Source organism: Megascapheus bottae, unplaced genomic scaffold (assembly GCF_031878675.1).
Source record: "Megascapheus bottae isolate mThoBot1 unplaced genomic scaffold, mThoBot2.hap1 HAP1_SCAFFOLD_53, whole genome shotgun sequence".
NCBI lineage: Eukaryota > Metazoa > Chordata > Mammalia > Rodentia > Geomyidae > Megascapheus > Megascapheus bottae.
In genome coordinates, this window is record NW_028327559.1 from 40,269 (window position 1) to 65,092 (window position 24,824).

Consider the following 24,824-nt stretch of genomic DNA (forward strand, 5'->3'; position numbering starts at 1 on the left):
TTGTGGTATTTGTACACAATGCAATTCTATGCTGCTGTCAGAAAGAATGACATCGCCCCATTTGTTAGGAAATGGAAAGACTTAGAAAAAATCCTATTAAGTGAAGTAAGCCAGACTCAAGGGAACTTAGGCTCAATGGTTTCCCTCATTCGTCATAATCAGTAGAAACCTTGGGCTCTACTAGCAGAGATCTGCAATAGAGCAAAATCTTGATACATAAGGCCATATAGTATGAAGCTAATTGAAAGGACCTCCAGGACATTGAAACAAAAGCCATATAACGAATGATTGTTGTGCTTAATGTACTATGTTGTCTCTCATCTCCTTTGCTGTCCCTTGGTTATCTCATATTGGTATACTATCTCACTTTATTATCTGATATATTGAATTTCTTTGTATTTGGTTATTTGAAATTTGATAGGGAAGGGGGGAAAACCAAGACGGGTGGAGGGTGTGGGGGGTAGGGTAATGGGTACCAAGACATGTGAAAGGGTATCAATGTATGTGAATTAATGCACCTTCTATCTGGCAAATATCATGTAACCCTTTTACTAATTACAATAAAAAATAAATAAATAAAAGAAAAAGCATGTGCACTGTTTTGCTTGCAGGCATAGAAATTACATTATTCACAAAATATTTTCTACATAGTAGGTAGGGTAGCTACACTGGACATGAAAGGGCGGGGACAATTAATATGGATGAAACAGTCCTGTTTCATTAACTTTCTACCTTATTGTTCATTTATTTCTTCAATTTCGGGTTTGTCTGAGAGATGAGAGACTCTCTTCTCTCTTTGATTATATCAGAATAAAAATAGATATTGGTCTGGAGGTGTGGCTCAAATACTATAGCACCAGACGTGCAAGCAAGCTGAGCAAATATGAAGCCATAAGTTCAAACCAAGTATTTTCTAAAATCATCATCATCATCAATAAAAATAATAAATAGCATAAGCTGGGGACAAGGCAGAAAAGTTCATGAAATGTTAATTTCTAATTAATCAGCAAAAAGAAAAAATTCAGAAGTGGAGATGTGGCTCAAGTGGTAGAGCATGAAATAGTTGAAATAGCCAAGTGAGAGCTCAAGGTCCTGAGTTCATGTCCCAGTGGTGTTTCTCTTAATCAAATATGAATGCACACATACGCACAGGACTGCCAAATACTCAGCTCACTCCCTCCAGCAGCTCCTGAAACCTGTTATTAGGTTGCAGGTTTGAAGTCTATAGCAACTCCACATCTCTTAGGCACCTTATTTCAAAGAGGATTGAACAGAGGGACCAGGAAAAGACTTAATTAACTAGGGCAGTATTTCTCGAGATATTTGTTGTTGACATTGCAAAAGGGACAACATATTATATTTGATTTCCCATTTTCAAAGCAGAAGGAAAGGCAATCCACAACATAGGAAACATTTCACTTTCCTTCCTATTTTAATCAATCTTGAAAGAAAGACTGGGGTGGGAACACTTAAAGCATAACTCTGCGGTTATTGAAAACCCCAAGAATGATGAACTTCATACATATGATGTTGAAATAACACACAATGAATTGTAGGCACTCTGAACGGCAGTGAAATTTACAACTCCTTTCCTCTGTTCCAAAATAAAATAAGCATTTCTATCTTCCCAGCAAGTGGTCTCCAAAATGAATGCTGTTCTCACACCCATGAGGAAAGAAATAACTTGGGGCAAGAAAGCACAGTGTGTTTTTATTTATAAATTATATACATCACATCACTTTACTAACATGCTGCCAAATATAAAAATTGAAAAATAAACTGTATGAGATATAAAATGCATAGCATATTAGGCATCTCAGTATTTTTCCCCACATTACCTGACATACTGTTCCACATAACTCAAATACTGACTATGATGATGTCTCGTGCATAACTATAAATTTCTACCTCCCTAAATATCCCTTCCACATAGCTCAAAACAAAAAACTTGAAGACAACTCTTATTGCTGGCATGCCTCTTTTAGAGAGCCTAAAAGGACAGAAATAAGTTGAGACCATAAATGATTCTCTCAATTTGGGTAGGTACGATACTAACTGAGTGCTTCCCTGGTGTGAGGCATTGTAATGTCTTCTGTTTAATTTTCCCCAAAACTGCATGTGGTAGATCATCTTCCCAGTTAACAGCTAAAGAAACTGAGGACTAATGTACCTTAGAATTGGCTAGTTAGAAAACAGTAGCAAACTGTGTAAGAATCCTTTCTTGACTGAATTTATTCTGGGTCCATGGCCCGCCAGAGAGAAGCTTTGGATTCCCAAGGGGATCCTTAGCAACATGGGAAGGAGGGGGAAATTTGGGTTGTCTGGAGGCACAGGGAGATGTCAGGGTTCCTCTCATCTTTTGGTAGAAGCGAGGGATGCTAATATTCTGACGTGGACAGGACAGTCCAAGAACATACCCACAGTGCTGTGGAGGGAGAATCAAGAGGTATCAGAGATGAATGACGAACCAGATATGTTCATCACAGTGCAATTTGTAATAGCTGAGTAGTCCAAGACTCAATAAATTACAGTGTATCTATTTATCAGAGCTCTGTGGCTACTAGCATGACACTTTTTCAAAAGAATAACCATATGAAAAAAATTCACACTTCCTATTTACATGTGCAAAAGCAATATTCGCCAAAACATTCATATTCACAAGTCCTAAAAGTAATCTGGTCTGCAGGGTGGTTGTGTTAGAAAAGTATTTATATGTTTATGTATGCACATGGGAAATACTTTGAAAGACATCAGCCAAAGTATTAATTACTATTTGTTGCTGAAGTATAGTAGAGAGTCCATATAAAATATTTTATGACAGAATCATTATAAATAGCCACACATACCACTGTAAGAAGGAAACACTCATACGTAATATAATCTATTATCTCAAAGTCCTTATGAATTCCGTAAGCCAAAGATTTGATACCCATCTTTTCAGAATGTGTCACTGGCAGCATTTTATTTCATTTTATTTTCTGACATCAAGTTCTTTAATAATAGAAAAGAATAGCACCAGGTGTTTCTCACCAGATGCTTTTGCAATGGCAGCAGAGTTCACTGGTATATTTTTTTCAGAGCCAAAATAACACCTACTATTCACATGCCCTATCTTTAAAGCCTTCATTGTTTCACTATGATTCAAAAGTGAAGTTACTCACTCCCGTCCACACAGCAAGAACAATACAATCACGACACTGAACTGAATAAATGCTTGAAACTTCATAAATAGTAGGTATCTCATCTCAGAATGTCTTATGAGTAGAAATCATTATGATGCTGTCTGCCATATAATTTATCATCATCATCGTTTGGGTTTTTGTTCTGGTACTGGCGATGGAACTCCATCACCTGAGCCATACCACCAGTCCAACATTTTGCTGGTTAATTGGAAATGAAGAATTTTCTGTTTGGACTAGCTTCAAACTGATCCTCCAGGTCTCAGCATAGTGAGCAGATAGGATTTCATATGACAGTCACTGGTGTCTTGCTCAGAAGTCTTACTTTATTAGAACACACTCTAACAAATTACCCTTTATTTTACTGACCAGTACCTCATAGTGACCTGGAAAAAAAAATACAACTAAAATGGTAGAAAACCTTCAAAAATACCATGAGATTTATATCGGCCAAAAAAACCTGCTAAGAAAAAGTTTATTCCCCAATACAGATGAAAAATTTGACCTACAGTAGCAAGAAAAACAACAAAAAAGAAACAGCTGGACAAACACAAAATGGAGAAAGAAGATAAGAATTGTGATTTCTTTCAAAATTGTAATGATTAAATAAAATAAAATTTGCTTATTTTCATCTTCAAGGAATCCAAATGGTTTACATTATATCTAGCATACAGACTATTACTAAATAATAACAGTTAACAATATCACAAAGTATAAAGGTTTTCAGAAACATAAAAATGTTAGAAGGTATTTCAGATACTTCTTTGATTCAAATTAGAGAAGATATATCTAATTATGACATGATATCAAAAGGAATGCTGTATAAACTAAGTAAGCAAAGATATTTGCCAGTAATATTAAAAGTAATTCCTGAATGTTTCTCAAGTATGTGAAATACAGAGAAAATCAATGCCTAGCATGACAGTGCCACTTGTCAAAACAGTCTGTTGATTATCTTTATCATGCTCATGGCAAAATAGGATACTGTTGGATAAATAACATCTTCACATAATTTAAATCCATGCTATGTTTTATTAATTTAGATCCTCCGTTTACCCCAAGAGGGGGTGGAGATGATTGGCTACATCTTCTGTTGCAAATATACACAAAGCCTTATTTGCAATGGAACAAAAACACAAATTTAGAATTGGATTGCCGAATGTCCAAAACCCACTCTACTACTTCAGTGCCTGTCTTTGCACAAATTACATAATACTACTGACCTTCCGTGTCTCTATACATTAAAAATAAACAGTTCCAATAATCAGATCCCTCATAGGGTCCGGTAAGAAAAACAATGAGATGTTATTTGTGAAGTTCTGGCAACACAGTAGGGATTTGATTGCTGTGAATTTTTTTTTTATCTCCTTCCCATTGTTACCTTTCTTTCCTTGCTTTCATACCTAGATCTTCACAAGGCAAGTTGATCTGGAGGGAAAACAGAAAGAAGGAAGAAATAAAGGGGGGGAGAAGGGAAGGAGGAATAGAGGGAAGGAATGGAGGGAGGGAGGGAAGAAGACAAAGAGGAATTCACCTTACCAGAGGCTTACACCTGTAATCCTAGCTACTCAGGAGATTGAGACCTGAAGATGGAGGTTGGAAGCTAGCATGGGACAGGAAAGTCTGTGAGACTCTTTAACCACCAAAATTCAGATGTGGAGCTGTGGCTCAATGGGTAGAACTACAAGGAACAGAGCTAGGTCCCTAAGTTTAAATCCTAGTGCCAGCACCAAAACAAAGAAACTCACCTTAAATTCAAAGAATGTTCTAGGGAAAAGGAACTGTAAACAGCAACAGGCTCAAATCCCCTGATTATACAGATTGTGAAACAGACCACATCAGGATCATGCTATAGAAACATGCATGCGCAGGGACCATTTCCTCTTATCCTCCAGAAATGACTAAAACTAGAGGCCATTGGGGAAAAAAACCTTCAACTTCCAGGGCTCAAAGGGCTGATTGTTCCATGGCTACAAATTTCCCTTTTACCCAGTTTATACAAGATGTGGAAGGTGGTAAACTAGGAGTTAAAAAATATAAGCAACATTTCTTTTCTGGACTGTCCTATGTCCTTGTGAGAATTGCTTGTTCATGCAATTCTCAGAGAACACCCCTTGGGCACAGCACAAGGGCTCCACCTTCAACCTCAGAATGAAGAGGAACTTTTCAAAAATGCTATCTGAATCTTTAAAAAGCAGATCAGAAATGCAGTCTCTTCTTACGAAACGTGAACCATACAACATTTCACTTTGCAAGCTTTCATCCCAAGAATTTTATTCTCCACTGGTGAAATCACACAGGTAAAATTTTAAAATAGGGGTTTAAAAAAACTATTGCATTTCCTTTTAAGTTCTTCTATTCATAAATTATTCTTTATATTCCAATAAATACTTGGCAGTTTGGGGAAGAGAAACTTCAATCATGACAAAAGAAAATAAAATTCAGTGCTATTTAGAGCCATTACTTAGACTTTGAAGATTAGTTTTTACCAATCACATTGGTGAGTGATATAGTTTATATTAAAAACCACATAAAATATTCTCTTAATTCACAGAGTAAAACTCCCAAATATAGGTTAACTCCTAAAGAAGGTGATATCGTGACATCACAGAATGGAAGGCCATCTTTCTTCTATCATCTACTTATAGATGTTGGTATGTGCACCCTGTTTTTTCTTTCTGGCTCTACCACATTCTCAGATGTCTAAGTCTTGATTAAAAAGTAGTCACAGATACTCAAAGGAAAGGGACTATCTAGCTAAGGAAAGCTAGAAAAAATTATATCCAGAGCTCTTACCTTTCCATTATTCTGATTACAAACCTGAACACAGAAATGTAAGTTTGGTGAGTCCCAAAAATGTTGGAAAGGGTTGATTACCCCCATCGGAGCAAGGATTAAAAGCAAGTCCTATTTTCGTTGTATTTTTTTATTCAGCACCCAAACTTTTCAATGTGTCTTGCTCATTTATAATCTATATTTGAAATTTAAAGAGCAGTTGTTAAAAGCTTAGTTCCATGGTAGGTGTTCTTAAAATGTATTCTATCCTCTATAATGATATGGTGGCTTAGTTATTCTATTATGGCGTGTTTATCATTGAGAAAACAGAGTGTAAAGAAATTAAATAAGCCCAGAGTTGAGTCAGTGGACCAGAAAACCTGAACTCTCAATCCCTCTGCTGTATACCACAACCCTCCCTATAATCCATATGCAAATGAGTACCCAATTCAATTCAACAAATGTTTCAGAGCAATTTATATTTAGCAAGACATTGTACTTTATGAGAATGAAGCATAGAAATATTAGAGGACTTGCCTGAAATCTCAGAACACTTTCACAAATGTCCATACTAGAACTCAAGTACTAAACATTGGGCCTGAAGAGCAAGCAACAAGACAAGTTGAAAGAGAACAAGCTCTGGAAATGAGACACATTGGTCCTCAGAATCCAGGCCCATCACATCCAATGTATGACATAGGTCTAAAGTGAACCTTACTTATTTTACATCCCCACCAATTAACTAAATTAAGTATTAGGTACTGCTCTGCAATTTTATAGAACTTTTTACTTTGTTTAACACATTCTAGTCTTCTTCGCTGCAAATGAAGTAGATACTCCTCTTAAAAACAATGTGAACACAGTAGTGGTTCTTGCCTGTAAAACAAGGTTTTGAAAGGTGAGACGGGAGGATCATGAATTCAAGGGTCACCCTGGAATACATTTTGAAATCCTCTCTAAAAACCACAAAGGAAAGAAAAAGAAAATATGGTTTCAGAAATATAAAAGCCACATATAGTTTTTCAGATAAAATAAAGGACTCTCAACCAAATTGGAATTTAAGAAGCAATTTTTCAGTTCAAGGATGTCTTAAATATTGCATGTTTATCTAAAATTAAAAATTTACTGGGCAGTTCATATATGTTTGCTAAATATGGCAACCTAAAAATGGCTGTGCTTGAAATAACTAAGAATTTCTTGGAATATCATTCAAAACAGAACAAAAATTTCTTCCTCCTAGAAATTAAAATATCTTAAGATGTCAATAACAAAAAAAACCCATAAGGAAAAGAAAGGAAGGACTTTGAAACTAATTTCCCTTGGGATACATAGCCACTGTAATTATCAGAAGCATTTGGAAATGACCCATATATTGCTTAGAAATTTTGATCAATAATACTTCTAATCTTTTGCCCATTCTCCTCAAGATTTAATTTTTGGAATCTTATTTATTCAAAAGATGTTAGACATTGTCATTTTATTGGTTTATTTCCACCTGTGAACTTTGAACCATAATGGAGACTTTTGTTTTGTATGGTCTGCTCTCCTCCCTTGGCCTGCAAAGGAGACCCTTTGGACTGGACATGGAGATCAGAACAGATGCTCCAGTGCACAATATCCAGACTCAGAGCACAGATTTATTTCCTCCAAATCAGTTTTGTTCAGTGAAGTTTCCCCAGACTCTCAACCACTGCCAAGGTTAATGTAGGCCCTGACTCTGCCTGTTGATTCATATTAAGACAATCAATGATCTTGTTTCATACAGTGTCTGTTTTTAATATAACCTATTTGATGAGGCTGTATTAATTTAGGAGAAATATGCACTGGCATTCTGGCATGCACTTTTCCTAATTATCTCACAGCTCTCATTCCGCAGTGAAATTAGACTGTGGTTATCACGGTTAATGGAAGCCCATAGCTCTTAGCTAAGTGATCTCCTCCAGTGGAAAGTCATCGTTTCTTGCTCCTGGCTACATAAACATGATTGTGCTATCTAAGCAATCCCCTGTGGCTGTGGATGTGAATGTTTTAACAAAATATTCTGCTTTAGAGCTACAGGGTGGCACCTCATTTCTATAAGTAGGAGGATAACAAGATTGGAATGGGAGGACTGTGAAAGGAAAAGTTACCCAATAACAGAAGTGAGACAAGGAGAAGCAGTTTTCAAGGGTGTGCAGGAAATAGGAAGCCTGACCTGGTAGTTATGTGTTCAGATTCAAAAGAAATCCTTTATATGTTCCCTTATGCTTCTCTTGAGTTCTACATCACCTATCTCGCACTGCCCATTTTTCTTTTAAGAACTCAGTAGAATCTTGGTCCAAATGAGGACTTACTCTTCTGTGTGCCTGTCCATCATTCACTTACTAAGTGCCTACATCCCTCACTAGAAAGAAACCAGTCACTTCCTGCATGAAACATGAATCCATGAGGCAGGCAGCTCCACAAGTTAATTTAAGCCAATCATTACAAATTGTAAATACACTAAGAATTTTTAATGGATTGATTTGATACAAAATGATCTGGCAAAACAATTTTTGAAAGAGGGACAACATCTGGGCTGAAACTGTTGTGATTACAAACATTCAGTTATCGGGAGAACCAAGAAAAGAAAATGAGCCCGTGAAGGAATAGTACTCATGAAATCCTGAAGCAGGACCCTTTCTTATTCTAGAAACCAAGCCAAGGCTAGAGTATGAGGAATCATGCAGAGAATACAAGAGAGACTGATTATAAGCTTCCACCAAAGGGGCCTTTTGCCTTCCCATGTTCCTTCTACCAGTGGACCCTGAAAAGGGTTTGACAGCACATCATTCCCCTGGCCTACTGGACAAATATGTAACTTAAAAGGAAGTAATGACACAGGGCTCATCTTGTATTACTGTCTATGCCAGTGAGGATGCCTGGATCAAATAGAAAGGTTAGAAAGTTGAGCCAACTGTAGTTGCATTTATTTAAATGGACTATGAATTCCAGTTTTATCTGTGAAAACAGGAAGCCAGTCCATTTCTGAAAGACTTGCTATTTACAGTAGGCAGTGTTTGGTAAGCTATTTTCACCAACAAGACACTGCTTATATATTTCCACTTCTTTAAGGCTTACATTCAGAGTAGATTTATTTGTTTTCATTCTAAAGATAAAAGACTCAGGAACAGATATAGCAATGAACTAAAATTGGGAGTATTAGTGTTTGAACCCAAGGCAATCAAGTCCAGAATACATATCCTTAATCATGATTACTAGCAGCCAAAATTCATCTTGGGAAGCTAATCAAACCATTAAGGTGCATCAGTATTTAATGCACTGAGATGGCAGCAAGATATTTGACATGTCAAAGAGTATACTTGCCCTGAATGTGCATTAGGTAGAAGATATGAAATATATCTTTAATGAATTTCCATATCTCTGCTTTCTTAGTTATAAGAAAAGATTATCTAGTCACACTTCAAATGGTTCCACTGTTGCTATAGAAACTGCTTTCCTTTAAGTTTTTGAGGTGACTGTCAGCTTGTAAAACACTCAGTGCTAGCAGCAACACAGCACTAATGGATGCCTTTAGGAAATTCTAATTTCCCCCAATGTTCTCCATCCTCTAACTTTTTTTCCCCAAATCAACTTACATACAGAACCTAATGAGAATCAGTGTACTTGCTAGGCAAACATAGTTGTAAATCAAACTGTGGGTCTCAGGCCAGGGCATAACCCTGGGAAGACCTCCTAAGATCCTTCTGTAAATGACCTATTTCCCCTGAAGTTTCTGGGTCTCTAACAAAGGCAATGAAGGAGAAAGCAATAGGAGAAAGAAGAGGAGAAGGAGGAAGGGAGGGAGGAAGAAGAAAAGGAAAAGGAGAGGCTTCAGCGTGGAGGAGAAGGAGGAAGAGGAGGAAGAGGAAATGAAGAAAAAGAAGAAGAAATTTACCCACCTTTATTCAGCAGTGTTAAGAGCCTATTCGCTACCTTCTCTTTCTTCTGTCTTCAATCCTCCACTTCCAGCACACAGGGGGACTTTACCTCTCTCCTCACATTTCTATTCCAGATCCAGAACACTCTTTCTTCCGCCCCTTTTTGCTTTTCCTGCCACCTCATTTTTAATATAAGCATTGATGATTTTAATTCCTAGTGTATCCTACACATGCCCAATCTCTTACTTTTCTATTCTTATTATTTTTTCTGATTTTTATTTACCATACTTAAATGTATAGTTTGTCTTTGAAGTATTGTTATTGTAACCATGGTCTTCTCTCTTCTGAGTGGTAGTGAGGAAATGGAGATTTGTGTGTGGCATATAAACAACGGGCTTGATTTTGTAAGGGTAGTATTTTGTGTTCTCATATAAGATCTGAGATTAGAGATGACATAGAAAGGGAAAGGGGAGTTAAGAAAGAGGTTGATACATCAAGTGGCAACTCCTTTTTTGTACACCTACTTAAAGATAGTTTTTAAAAAAAACACAAAAATTAACTAGATCTAAAATACTTGGGCATAAGAAATTATACAGGTCTCTAGGCATTCACATATAGTGAAACCAAAGGAGGAGACAGGAGAAGAACAGAAAGGCACACTGCCTATGTGCATCTGATCATCCAAAATACTATATATCCACATGAACTCCAGGAAATGAAAGTGAGGGGTTTTTTTCTTTTTAGTTTCTCTTGTCTTTCCATTTTGTTCTGTCTGTTTATCTGTCTGTGGGAGTTTAAAGGGAGGCACAGAAATGGAGAGACAAAGGATAAACAAATGCAGCAGTGGGGCTCACTGGACACTATGCTGAAAATTGTTGAATACAAGTTGTGTACAACTTGTGAGTGGGGGAATGGGAGGGAAAGCCTGAGAGAGAGCAAGGGAAGAGGTGACATTACCCAAAAAAGAAGTGTACTTTTTACCGAACTGTAGCCCGTCTGTACATCCCCTTCACTATAATTTTTAAAATTACAATTACTTTCAAAAGGGAGTTGACATGATATGAACATTCAGAATGTCACAGCAGAACCCATTGCTTTGTACATTAATGTGTATCAATAAGAAAATGCCAAAAGGGTAAGCTCATGATAACTAAATGAAACTATTCTTTCTGGAGAAAGAAGCTAATAGGAGAAAAGTGAACTTAAACATTATATGCAGGAGGAAATAAAAAGGTATTTTCAAACTTATGGTAAGAAATAATACTTTGAAACTTTTTTTCACTGCTAACAGAATTCTGAAAGGCCATGGGGAAATTAAAACATCATCCACATTTTGCTGGGGGGGGGATCTTTTATCCACACAGAATACTGCAAATGCAAAAATTTTAATTGCATTGTCATCATATCAAACCGAGGAAGGTGTTCCTTTCTAATTTTTTTTGTCTAAAGCATCCTCTCAGAACATTTTTGAGGAGAAAAAACTGCATATTTGTTTACTTGAAATTGGATAGGAAAGGGGGGAAAACAAGATGAGAGTGGGGGTGGAGGAGGGAAATGGGGACTAAGACATGAGAAAGGGTATCAATGTATGTGAAGTAATGCACCTCCCATCTGGCAAATGTAATGTAACCCTTCTATTAATTACATTAAAAATTATATGCAAAAAAAATGTCTAGGAGAAATCCTTTGACAACCTGAGTTAATATAATGGAATGCTATTGGAAAGTGAATATATAGATGTACTTATACATATATATATATATACACACACACAGCTGTGACATTGCCATTCATAAGCAAATGATAATTTAGCTTTGTCTTCAAGTGAGATTGAATATAAACTGACTTTCAAGTTCAAAAAGCCATCGTTAATCTTCATACATAAGGACATATAATGTGAAGCCAATTGAAAGGACCTCCAGGATAGTGAAACAAAAGCCATATAACGAATGATTGTTGTCCTTAATGTACTATGTTGTCTCTCATCTCCTTTGCTGTCCCTTGGTTATCTCACATTGGTATAGTATCTCACTTTGTTATCTGATATATTGAATTTATTTGTATTTGGATATTTGAAATTTAATAGGGAAGGGGGGAAAACCAAGACGGGTGGGGGGTGTGGGGGGGGAGGGAAATGGGTACCAAGACATGTGAAAGGGTATCAATGTATGTGAATTAATGCACCTTCTATCTGGCAAATATCGTGTAACCCTTTTACTAATTACAATAAAAAAAAGGTAAAAAAAAAACACAGACCTAGCTCCCTTCGTTACCTGTCCCTTGGTTATCTCACATTGGTATAGTATCTCACTTTGTTATCTGATATATTGAATTTATTTGTATTTGGATATTTGAAATTTGATAGGGAAGGGGGGAAAACCAAGACGGGTGGGGGGTGTGGGGAGGAGGGAAATGGGTACCAAGACATGTGAAAGGGTATCAATGTATGTGAATTAATGCAACTTCTATCTGGCAAATATCATGTAACCCTTTTACCAATTATAATAAAAAATAAAATAAAAAAAACAAGGTGGTAAGTTTGGAGTAAGGAAGGAAAGAAGGAAGTTGAAGTGTACAGTAGAGACAAGAAAGGCTACCACAACCACTTAGGTAAGAGTTCTGACCAGCCATTTCAACTGTCTCCAACTTACTACTCTAGAAGGATCTTCTTCTCGCTAGGGTACGGTGATCAGCGTTTGGAGTTCTTTACTTTCCCCTTCTCTGACCTGTGGCCTTAGGAATTGAATCCATTTCAAGTAGTGCCTATGTACTGATGTGATCCCCAGTGTTCATCTTGAGTACTGCCTGTGCTCTTTTGATATGGACATGTGGGCCATCTAATGCACCACTGCTAATACAGGACCCTTGAACATGTGCCCCACGTCAGCCATCCCAGCCAGTCAGAATCAATGGCAGCACCACCTACTTACTTCTGTTTTCCCCAACAACATTCTAGTCAAAACAACTCTTCCCTGTCACTCCCAAAGGTCTTCCACAGGCACGTTTGTTCCCTAGCATTCATTCCCCACACTGCCAGACACAGGCATTTCCTTTTCTTTTGAAGAACAGCAACTTGCCACATCACAATTCTGAGGAAACATTTACTATGGTTTACCTCTGCTCCTAGAACCAACTCTTACTGTAGTCAAAAGTCCCTGCATCATCTGTTCCCTCCCAATGACCACTTTTCCTCCTCCTCCTCCTCTATTCAAAATATACCAGTGCCTTGAGCATGGGAAGTCCCATTGGAACGGAGCCCATGAAGTCATTCTCTTTTCACTCTTAGGGAAAGGATTTTAAATAAAATTCAAAGTTTCTCTTGGATGCTATATCATAATCTCTGGTTTGGTTCTTTGTACACTGTCCCTCTTTCTGTCCTTGGAGTCAGTCCTTCAAAAACCCTTGTCATTGCAAATTCCTCTCCTTATCTGGAAATTATGTTCCCATCTCCACACAGGATCCACTGCTTTTCCCTATACAGGACTGACAGTGATCCACAATTAAATATTCCAGGATGCGTTCTGATTTGATTACTCATTCTAGTAAAAGGCCACATGGGGCTTCAACAAAACACTGCACAGTGGGAGAAGGGTTTGGCAATTCAAATCAAGATGATCCTGAAGACTTTGCATATATTTGTTTCCTCCATTAGTCTGCTCTCTGAACATACAATATTTACTGCCTCCATTGGTCTGCTCTCTATACATATATTTACTGCCCCTGTAGTATATCAGGCATCATATACATTTTGAAGGGTGACTATCAGCAAATGTAGGTGAAAAGTACACCTTACTCCTGCAACCACTCATGATACTCATATGTCCAAATACACTTCAAATGAAAACCAGTATCTGCTCTAATGCAAATTGATCTGCAAACCTTCCTTGGTTCATAGTACACATAACATATTACATTTTAATGTAGATCTGTTTCATTATCTCTGTACATGCTCTTTTCCACATTAAATTAGGTCTTATCCTTCTGTATCACAAGAGTAGACTATAGCACAGTATCAGCAACACAAATATTTGCCTCACATTACCAACTCAAAAGACACAAAATGACTGGGAAAAAAAACCTTCAAAATATCTCTGTTTTTTCCATTTACCTTCATCCAAATTCCCCTCCATCCCCCCATTTCCTCATGACCGCTTTCAATTGTTAAAAGGAGCACATCATGGAGAGAGGAGGATGGATTTTTCTTCTACTCTATAAATACATACTTCGTAGACATATGTATACAAATATACATATTGCATAAGCAAATTTAATGTATCTTAAAATATAATTTATAAGAGGACAACACTTTTCCAAATGCAACTCAGCAATATGAATTTTTAAAATAGGGTTGTTTCACAGTCATTGGGTGACTGAAAGGTGACTTTCACCCGCAACTACATTAGTTAGTCAGCAATTCAATTTTGTCAGATCTGTAAGAGGGGGTAATAGCTGCAAATTGTCCTGACAGATGCTACCAGCTGCTTCTGTATAGCAACAGTTATACAACTTGCTCTCTCTCAGTTTGAAGCAGAAAGAAAAAAATTTTCTTTAACAGTTATTTTCCATTTTCAAGTTTGGAATTAAAAGTCTGAAACTGCCTCTGTGCACAGTACACAAAAGCCAGTTCACAAAAGCTACTCTGATACATAATTTTAACTGCTGACTCATTTTTTCACAATTTGACCACATTTTAATGTTTCCATGAAATTTTACACTACATCTGAAATAATACCGCATTTTTTTCAAGAACTGTTCAGATCCTTCACTTCATGAAGCCTAAAAACCATGGTGAGTGGTGTGTTCAGTGTATAATGCAGGGAGTACTTGCCACAGGTCCAAGCAGGAGAAACTGAAGTTCCAGGAAATCAGAATGTGACTACTACAAAATAAGTGTCTTGATTCCTGTTCCTTCATTCAACAACAGTAACATTCAACTCCACATGAGAAAACCATTCATATCAGGAAATCATTCTACCTTTAATTCATGAATTCATGCTATTTATTCAAACTCAACAACACCACCTGTGATTTTCATGGTCTCCAGAGTGTCATGCATATGCTCTGTTCTTATAACTCAGTCTTACTCCCAAGGCATGGCGCACTGACTATCTTCTCCTGGGAGGACTTCCTCGAAATTCTTCAGCAGCCCATTCTCCAGCTCAGAATCATTTTTAATATATTTTTATTGTACTTAATAGAAGGGTTACATTATATTCACCAGATAGAAGATGCTTTACTTCATAAACATTGATACCCTTTCTCATGTCTTGGTCCCCATTTCCCTCCCCCGACCCTCATCTTGTTTTCCCCCCTTCCCTATCCAATTTCAAATAACCAAATAAACATATATACAATATATCAGATAACAAGGTAAAATACTGTAACAATTCGAGGTAACCAAGGGACAGCAAAAGAGATGAGAGATAACATAGTACATTAAGGACAACAATCACTCATTATATGGCTGTTGTTTCTATATCCTGGAGGACCTTTCATTTAGCATCATACTATATGGCCTTATGTATCTAGGTTTTGTTCTATTGGAAATCTCTGCTAGGAGAGCCTAAGGTTTCTACTGATTATGACAAATGAGGGAAACCATTGAGCCTATGTTCCTTTGAGTCTGGCTTACTTCACTTAAAATGATTTTATTCTAAGTCTTTCCATCTCCTTACAAATGGGGCGATGTCGTTCTTTCTGACAGCAGCATAGAATTCCATTGTGTATAAATACCACATCTTGTTGATCCACTCATTAACTGCGGGGCATCTGGGTTGGTTCCATATCTTTGCTATGGTAAATAGTGCTGCAATGAACGTCATTGTGATAGTGGATGTGGTATGTCCTTGTTTCTGGACAACAGGGTAAATGCCAACTAGTGGAATTGCTGGGTCATAGGGGAGCTCTAGGTTAAGTCTTTTGAGGAACCACCTGTCAGGAAGGCTCTTTTCCTTTGTTTTGCAGAAACTGTTCTGTATTCAAACAGAACCCTACCTGTATTAATCACTTCTGGAAAGGATTGTACTGCACCACCTAGCAAAAACCCTGAGAAACTTCAGCTTCCTGAACAACTAGCTGCAAAAAACTATGAAACGTAAGTAATACATTCCTTCAGCATTTGAAATGCTCATCAACTCCAGCCTTCACTCACTCTATTCATGAACAATATTCTTATGCCATCTGGTCCCTTACCTCTTGGAAAGTTAATAACCTTTGCTTCCTCTCTTACCACTTGGACACTTGGTGATTTCTTTCACATATCTTACATGCTAGCTTAAGCTCCCAGACTTAACAACAAAGAGGTTTTATTATAACAGTTCTAAACACGCATATATTTTGACCATATTTATTCTTTTTTTAATCTCTGCTCCTCTTGTTCATTTCTGGTTGCGTATCAAGCTCATGATTAAAAATGAAATTAATGTCCCCTAAGATATATTCCTCTTTGTTATGGCTGGTATCTAAAATGTTGCCCCAAAGCTATATGCTAAAGATTCGATTGCCTGCTGATATGCTTTTTACAAAGTGGTGGGATCATGAAAACTTTGTTCTCACCAAAGGATCAACCTACTCATGTGTCCATAATTTGATGAGCTATTGGGAAGGGATAAAAACTTTCCAATTTGAGCTGGGACTTAAGGTTGTTAAATGCATCCCTGAAATGTGTCCTTGTAAATGATGTTTGTTCTGCTCTCTTCTCTCTCCTATTTCTCTTCTATCTCTGCTCTCCAGTCTTCAATTCTCTTTCTCCTTCTTCCACTTCTCTCCTTTTTCTCTTCTCTCTCTCTCTCTCCTGCCTACTTAACGTGAATAAATGGCTTCCTCCTCCACATATTCCTGCTACCATGATGTTCTGCTTCTCCCCAAAGCAGACTGAAACTATATCCCAAAACAAATGTTGCCACCGTTAAGCTGATTTTCTTAGGTATTTTGCCATGGAGCTAGAAGGCTAGCACATTCATTTACTAGCTATTTTTTCATATATTTTTATTGTGATTAATAGAAGGGTTACATTATATTCACCAGATAGAAGATGCAATACTTCACAAACATTGATACCCTTTCTCATGTCTTGGTCCCCATTTCCCTCTCCCCACCCCTGCCCCTCATCTTGTTTTCCCTGCTTCCTTATCTATCCGATTTCAAATAACTAAATAAGCATATATACACTATATCCGATAACAAGGTGAAATACTGTAACAATATAAGATAGCAGAGGGACAGCAAAAGAGATGAGAGATAACATAGTACATCAATCACTCATTATATGGCTTGTGTTTCTATATCCTGGAGGTCCTTTCATGTAGTGTCATACTATGTGACCTTGTGTATCTAGGTTTTGCTCTATTGGAAATCTCTGCTAGGAGAGCCCAAGGTATCTACTGATTATGACAAATGAGGGAAACCATTGAGCCTATGTTCCTTTGAGTCTGGCTTACTTCACTTAATATGATTTTTCTAAGTCTTTCCATATCCTTACAGATGGGGCAATGTCAGTCTTTCTGACAGCAGCCTAGAATTCCATTGTGTATAAATTCCACATCTTGTGGATCCACTCATCAACTGAGGGGCATCTGGGTTGCTTCTATATCTTTGCTATAGTAAATAGTGCTATCTAGATATTTTCTTTACCACTGTTTGCAATACTTCATTGATATTATCTCAGAGGCACACTCTGACTCAACTTTCAGATCTTAATGATTCTTTTATTTCTTTACACAAATAAAATTTTCCATTGTCATTCAACTCTTCTACTCAGTAATCTTCAGTAGCTCTCTATTTCATCCAATAATAGGCCAAAATTTCTCCTGAACCAGGAAACAGAAACTTAAGTCTCTGAGCTAGCTAATTAAACTTCTAAATTTCAAAATCACCATCTATGCATATGTGTGGACATTTATATAGTAATATTCAAATGGTAAAAGATTCTTTATAATCTTTTCTATTCACCTAATGAATTATTCCCATCATCATATACTCTTCTACTCCTTGGTTATGATTCCCACTGTGATATCATTAACAATTCGTTATGGATCCCATTTCTTCTAAGTTTCTCTTCTTTCTACTTAGGATGGTTTTCTCACACCAGTAACCTTATGTTTGACGTAATTTTGATACGATTTTCTGACCCTGTTCGAGAGCTCCGACATCAAAAAGATATTCACCATCTTTCTAGAAACTGGCTTTGGTTTAACCCTAAAATGAGTAAATAGGTGTTCTTCATGAACTGCACTCAAAGCTTACTTGCTACTTAAAGCAAGACCTCAAAAAACATCACAACTCATAAAATCAATAATATCACAGAGTTCTTTTGTAAAGAACTTCAAGCATTTACATATATGCAATGAAACTGATGTGCAGTCAAAATGACAGAAACAGATGGTTCTGCCATCACTTTATATGACACTTGTTTCTCCAGGCAGGTGAACAGAAGGAACCAGTGGTAGAAGGTGAAAAGGGTCTTGCAATTTAGAACCCACTGAAGTATAAAATGCCACCAAACTTGTCTCAAATTAAAACACATTTTAGTTTCTTCATTTGAAATCCTATACTGGGTAAGATTAAAAATCTCATAACTACCCAGATTTAAACTCTGAACTTCTGATCATCCGAGGCCTGAAAATACTCGTTTGTGATGAACAGGTCTTAGGGAAACAGAAGGGGCATTTCAAATTCAAGATAAAACTATATCCATTGAGAATCTATATAACTGTCCAAACAAGAGTTTTCAAGATAAAATATCCAATTTATTTTAAAGTAAGATGTTTTAAATGTTCATATTCACCAAGTTTCACCAACTTACATATTCCTTTATTTAACAGTGATTTATTGATAAGAAATAATACAGTATAATGAACAGAGCACAATATCTGGTATTGTATACCTTGGGTTTCCTTTCCTACCTCCCCTACTTGTTGATTCTGTAGAACTATAGTCCTGGAATAGAAGCCTGGCTTTATAAGATTCACTTTTCTCTACTGTCATGAAGCAGAATGTAGCATGTAAGTCCAGACAGTATTTGGCATTTTCTGAACAACTAAGTATAAACTCACCTCCTTCACTCACGTTCCTTCTCCTGCCATGTCCTATTATGCACATGTTGAGCACAGTTCAACTCCAAAGTTCAGAGTGTGAAAAAGTTCAAACTTTATACTTAATGCTATGAATATTATCTCTCAGCCCAGAAAGCAGAATCACAATTCTGCCATTCTTTGGTGTCACTACTTTTCATCATTCACACTGCAGCTTAAATTTTGCACCCAAGAAAAGTCAAAACTTCCTGCCTACTAGCACATGGTGAATATTCATCCTTAGCGTCCATTCTTTCTTTCACAGTGTGTATCAATACTCCACTACCTAAATATAAGTCTGTGTGTGTGTGTGTGTGTGTGTGTGTGTGTGTGTGTGTGTGTGTCTAAGAGGCCTGGAAACACATTTTTCTTGGTATATCTATCTGGCAATTCTCCTTGGAGCTTCCTCACTCATTTCTGTGTCCATCTTTATATGGTTCTCTTCCCTCAGGATTCCTATGTCCAACTGTCCTTCTCCCTTCTCTAAAAAGATATCCAGTCCTTAGATTGATGGCTCACAGTCATTGGTAATCATCTCATGCTAACTGCATCTGCTATGACTGTTTCCAATAAGGTTTCAGTCACAAGTACAGGATTAACACTGGAAAGCACCAAGGAAAGCTTAGCACCCTTTTGGAGTAACCAAGGAAAAATATAAGCCAAAATGAATCTAACCATGATAGCTTTCTTTTGTCTTCTACTTTCAATATTACCCACGTGATTAGTAATAACATAACTCACTAATTTGTAATTTTCTTCTATCTATAGTTGGTTCCAGTTGGAAATGGAAGTGATGGGTTGCGCTCTGGCTTAGTGAATTAACCCTATTTTTGATCAACTTTCCATAAAATCTAACTAAAAGTGCCTATATTATAGCAAATTTGATAATTAAATGATATTTTAAGAGCCTGGAGAAACTGGTAACACTAAACAGTTATCTACTGGATGGGACCCAAAAAGTGATTAATGTTACCTACCCATCATGCCCAAGTCCTGGAGTTCTTGTATCTGGGTCAGACTTGATCAACGTCCAAAATAAATTAAAAATATAGAAAACATTTTTAACAATATTGTCCATTCAGCCCTTAAGAACAATTGAAGTTTGCACTGCTAATTCTGATGAAATAACAAAAAAGAGCATAATGAAAATATACACGCAGTCTAAAAGATTTGCAATAGAGCAAAATCTTGATACATAAGGACATATAATGTGAAGCTTATTGAAAGGACCTCCAGGATGGTGAAACAAAAGCCATATAATGAATGATTGTTGTCCTTAATGTACTATGTTGTCTCTCATCTCCTTTGCTGTCCCTTGGTTATCTCATATTGGTATAGTATCTCACTTTGTTATCTGATATATTGAATTTATTTGTATTTGGATATTTGAAATTTGATAGGGAAGGGGGGAAAACCAAGACGGGTGGGGGGTGTTGGGGGGGAGGGAAACGGGTACCAAGACATGTGAAAGACATTTGTTTCAGAGTTCATTTGTTGGACTTATGCTAGGAAAAATCAACTAATGGCGATGCAGACAATAAAATATGAGGATTTACCTATCAAACAGCTTGAAAAACATAAAAACTGCTCTCCCTACACTTGTCTGTCTCCATGAGGTCAGCATTAAATAACTATTATGTCTGGCATAAAGAGCAATGGCTGCTCTTTTTTTCAAATGCCACCAGTTCCCATTTTAAAGTAAATGCCATTTGGTCAAAAATATGTATTCGTCTTGAAATCTGATAGGACTGAGTTGCAAAGCACTTCTGATTTTGTGCTCAGAGTACTTTTGTGGGGAAATTGCCACTACCCACTCAGGCCTCTAGGGCCCCAGAGCTCAGGAATCGCTGAGCTCTGTCATTCTCGCCTACTTCTGCTGATTCCATGAGCCTTAGTGCCACCTCTGTCCATCATCATAGCATGTCTCTAATGTGTCTTAAATTTTTTCAAATGAAAATAGAATGACATACAATGATAATTTTTATAGTAACTGTAAATTTACATTATTTTATTAATAAAAATCAATTGTGCAAGCCTCATGTATTACTGTTATACTGGACCCCAGTAATTATGAATACTGTCAATCTACCTTCTATTAGTAACATTATTCTGGAATTTTAGGGTTATTTTTAACCATTTTAGAACATATTAGTTTTACAAGTTCTCATTTACATACACACATACATACATAAGACAAACCCAAGTAAACCTTGCTTCTGATGTCTCTCTCTGTCTCTCTCTCATCTCAACACAACCCCCTTTCTTAAAACATTTATCAGGAAAACACTGACTAACACACTGAATTCATAACCTAACTTTGGGGATTGAAACTTCTTCCTACAATTACTTAATAAAAACAAATATTGTTAAAACCATTATCAATGCTTTGTTTTCATGCTAGCATATAAGTACTCTATCAAATTCTGAAGTACTTGTTTTTTGAATACATACCAAGAATATGACTAGCATTTGGCAGAGGAAGTGGATGAATATCTTAGTTTCCAGAATGCCTCTCTCTATACCCCTATGAACATTTCTAATTAGGGTTATGGCAACACTTGATAAATGTTCCAGGTTTCATACCCTGTAATCATCAGATTCTCATATGATTGGATAAAAAGATATTTGCATGATACACATGAAGCTGCCAAAATCTCTGACTGCTTAGTGCAACATCAAAGTAGATGGATGTGGTCCTGGGAAGGTAAAAGACAGAAAATTCCAAAATACTATGTCCCTCATTATAGCATCAGGTTCCGAGATTTTCCCTCAGTTCCCTCAACTTGAGAAAGTTACTAAGGGAATTGCTGATAACAGTATGACTCTTCTTTATAACTGCAGGGAACCTCAGGAGAGCAGTCATTATGTTTTCCAACTGTTTAAAAATAATTTCCTTTCTGTAGCTGAATTTTTAATGTTTACTATCTGTAAAAGATGGTTTTAATGTACACGAAAGATGGAAGGCAAATTATCAGGAACTGCCCCTTCCCCTGGGAATTTCTATTTATAATGCGAAAGACATGAACATGAATGTAACTTCAATAGGAGTACATGAAGACATTAAATTTTAGGTAACAGAAGATCAATAGAAAGGTTATGCCAGACCTGAGGGAGAAAGAATCAAACCTGCTTGTGAGAACCTCAGAAGAGAACAAAGTGTAGACTTTGAAAGAGTGAACCAGAACTCACTGGGAGGATTTCAAAATGGAGGAAATCACTGAGTAGAACTTAGGCCAAGTTCTCAGGAAAGGGGAGATCATAGGCAATGACTGGAGGCCAAAAAGACTGAAGAAAGGAGTGAAAATGAAAATCAAAAAATAGGCCAATTCTACATCTGAAAAAACACTCAACTCAAATACATTATCCTCTACAATGATGCAGTAAAGAAAAAGATCATGTTAGGAAAAGAACTGTAAAATCTTTTTTGTTACCTCCCAAACTGTAAGTGAAAAGTCCAGCCTTCTTCCATTCAAATTGTTTGTCTCAGGTACTTATCACAGCAGTGACCAACTGACTGACACCTTATCTCTTTTTGTTTCTTCTCTGAGTCACTGTACTCTAGCAGTATTGACAACTTCACTGTCTTGAAATAGACCTAAAGCATTTTGAGTCTACCATTTCCTCTGCTGGGAACATTCACACTCAAAGTATTTGATATCCTTGTAACAATTCCATTCCTGACAACAGCTTGGCCTTTCATCAAATGTGACATTGTTTGCTGAAACCTCCCCTGATTCATCCTTTTAAAAATTCCCTATGCTCTCTTTTTCACCTGTTGCTCTATAACCTAGGTAACTTATTTGATTATGAACATACCTATGTCTATCTATAAATATGTATACCACATTCATCTTTTAATTTTTGTTTTCATGAGGGCAGGAATCTCCTTTTATCTGTGTCTGTTCACTTCTGAATCTCTGAAATAGTTGTTTGGCACCTGGCAGACATTCAATTACTATTTTATAACTTAAGAAACAAATAAATGGGTCAACCTGAATGAGGTTAAAATACCTCATTAAGATCATTAAGATAAAATTAAAAGTGTCAGAATACTCTATGCACATGTATGTACATGAAAAATGTGGCTTTCTGTGATTGGTTTGGGATGGCAGGGAAGGGTTTGGGATGGCAAGGAGGGAGAATAACAAAAAGGACGAGTATGCTTATGTGGACATGTCAATGTTAATGATGTCTGCAAAAAGGGACACTTTCCAGAAGAAAGTGAAGAGTAGCTGATTTGATAATTTTTTTTGCTAAAAAGTGTGAATAAGACAGAAAACTGGATTAACAGCGCAGGAATCCTCTACAGTTGTAATCCCCCCCCTTACATGAAGGAGTCTTGTCTCCCCAGGGAGCCAGGTGGCAGGAAGCCCTTCCCACTGTGAAGACTAGTTTGCAGAATTCCATGATTTGGGGGCTTGGGAAAAAGTGAAAATATGCAGTGTTTATGCAAAAATAAAGTCTATTCAATGACTTCAAGCCAGTGTTTCCACATGAAAACACCAAGACTGAAAGAAAAATTATGAAATCCAAAGATTAAATATAAAAGTCACTTCGATAAGATTAATGCATACTATGTATAATAAGATTCTTAGCTTCCGTCCTTGCAAATTATCAGTTGCCAAAGTTAAGGTAAGTAAAGTTATTTTCTACAAGGACTGTTCCATTTTCCTTTGTTATATAGACATTCATTCTTCTCCAACTGAAAAGAATTGCACATTGTAAGTGTAGATTCATAGTTCTCTATCCCCAAAAGAGAATCAAAGTAGCTCAATGTTTCTCAGTTAGCTAAGAGACTACTATGACATGTTTCCAACAGAGCATCTCTCTGGAAAACAATACTTGTGAATTATAAATTACAGAAACAAGCAACCCCTGGTTAAGGAAAAATCAAATGGAGTAATTCAGACTCTCCCAGAGTGACAAGTGAATAGCTTGCCTTGTTGTGTAAAAGAACAAGTTTCCTGCTCCTGGCTGTCCTCTGTCCACTAAAGAGTCAACAACATTTTATTGTTTCTCAGTACTCCATTTGGTGCATCTCAACTTGCTTTTTATATTGCCTTAGTTTATGAAAATAAATGTTGTACTTTCCTGGTGGGACCAAAAATAAATGATGGCTCATACTGTACGTGGGTTCTTGCTCATGACAATCCAGACTGCTAACAGATTGTTAATATGTTAACAGTTCTATTATAAGATGCTCAAAAATGTAATTTTAAGGCCATTTGTGGAGCTGGATTCTGCATGCCAGGGGTCATCAGGACTGACATAGGTGAGAAGCTGTATGACCTCTCCACTCAGGTGTCTGCAAAGGTGTGAAGGGTGAGATAACCCAGCAGTTTAGGGTAGCAGTTTTCAAGCTGTTCTGTTTACCCAGGGGTAGCCATTTTGAGCAGAATATTAACTAAAATAATACAGTAAGTATGATCGAGTTCCTTTTGGTACAGAGCTACTTAAAATTAAACTAAGGGTATTTCACATCCAGAATTTTCTGGCAATGACAAGGGTGAAGAAAAATTACCAAAGGCTGAACTCAAAGAAATTAGTATGTATTTTGCAGTTCCTATTCTCAAAGATATTGGCAGAAACATTTAATCATATGTGATCCAAAATATTTAGCTTTGGTGTTATTCACATGTTTTATTTATTATTTATATATGTTACTTACAAATTACAAGGTGTTCCTACACAGATTCTTGATACTGATATTATAAAGGGGAAGTCTAGCATTAGGTAGGAACCTCTGTGATATCACAAAGAAGAATATACAGAAACATACTTAGTCAGATAAACAGATAGGAGTACACTCCACACATTCATCTCGGTAAATTTTCACTGAATGAGTGGCAACATTTTGAAAGAAAATATTTAGTAGAAGGTTGTTACCTACTGTCACAATT

At 36.8% G+C, this 24,824-nt stretch overlaps 1 long non-coding RNA gene across 1 annotated transcript in view; it reads left to right on the forward strand.

Annotated features, from left to right (window-relative positions):
- The first annotated feature begins 15,823 nt into the window (after window positions 1–15,823).
- Window positions 15,824–24,824, forward strand: part of LOC150039647 (uncharacterized) — a 33,369-nt gene continuing 24,368 nt past the window's right edge. The window contains exon 1 of the long non-coding RNA XR_016534283.1: window positions 15,824–15,947. This is a non-coding gene — a long non-coding RNA (uncharacterized LOC150039647). The remainder of the gene's footprint in view (window positions 15,948–24,824) is intronic.